The sequence below is a fragment of the Ciona intestinalis genome, chromosome 3, assembly GCF_000224145.3.
Source record: "Ciona intestinalis chromosome 3, KH, whole genome shotgun sequence".
Taxonomy (NCBI): Eukaryota; Metazoa; Chordata; class Ascidiacea; order Phlebobranchia; family Cionidae; genus Ciona; species Ciona intestinalis.
Window position 1 is genome coordinate 4008771 of NC_020168.2, and position 1119 is coordinate 4009889.

Sequence of the window (1119 nt, forward strand, 5' to 3'; positions counted from 1 at the left end):
GCGGATACGACTTATCTCATGGGAGACTATTCTCATGAAAACAAACCCCCCGTTGAACGAGGTTAATGATGTCCCGTTCAGCCGATGACAGGCCCAAATCGATTCCCTTTTATCACATGACGTCACACTGCTGTCACGTGATTCTGTCCGCTATATAATTCGCCTTTTCCCTAACACAATAACTAATAACGAGAAACCACTATCGGCACTGAGACCTCGAGGTCAGTCTAGGTTCATGGCGGGCTCTTACGAGCCTTTGCCCAGCCGTCAAGTAAGCTTTTACCCGATACCGTATCGTGTACTGGTATACCAGAAAAAGGAATAAAACATAGCAAGATATCATGAACTGTTTGGTTTCTGGTTATAAAAGCAATTAGTACTACAGTAGATATAGCACCCCGCTGAAGCCTGTATATGAAGTCGGATCAGCACGGAGTCATATAATCCAACCAGCGATCCTGTATATTCAGTGGGGGCTATAGAGTTGTAAAGGAAAATAAAATTTTTACATTATAACATGAAAAAAAAACTATTTTTGTTTTTAAGATCTAATTTATTTTAATATATAAACTGTAGTTAAAAATCTGGGAATATTTTTTTTACTGAACGATTTTTCGTGTTGGTTATCCTGTTAGGTAGGCATGCGCTATGGCATCGTTATTAATTAATGAGTATTTAACTGGATAAAGGCCATTTGAGAACATTATCGTCTTAAATCGATTGAGTTGTTAATCTGAATGCTGATAATTATGAATGAAATATAACACGTTCCTCGCGCGCCTCATAGCGGCGTTCATGGAAAAAGAAAATGGTCACTAAGCGGCACGCAAGCGCCAAATTGTAAAATCAACGATATTAAATTAGGCGTAATGAGAAATAGGAAACTAGGTTTTATTTTTACAGCCATTAGAGAAATTACGAGTACTGTGTACTTAAGTTTAGCTAGCTTATGTTGTATATAGGTTTTACTCGAAAATTATAGATAGTATAGGGTGGAGAAAGACGGGACATATTTATAACTTATAATATCTAAATATCCTGAACGTGTTTAAACAATTAACAACGGTCTATGGGAGTCATGAGGATACTGTTTTATATTATCTTGTTTGTTCATTGTTC

General features: G+C 36.9%; 1 protein-coding gene across 1 annotated transcript in view; it reads right to left on the bottom strand.

Annotated features, from left to right (window-relative positions):
- Positions 1-1119, bottom strand: part of gnrhr1 (gonadotropin-releasing hormone receptor) — a 28828-nt gene extending 27709 nt beyond the window's left edge. The window contains exon 1 of the mRNA XM_026833550.1: positions 1065-1119. The gene's annotated coding sequence lies outside the window, so the exon portion shown is untranslated. The remainder of the gene's footprint in view (positions 1-1064) is intronic.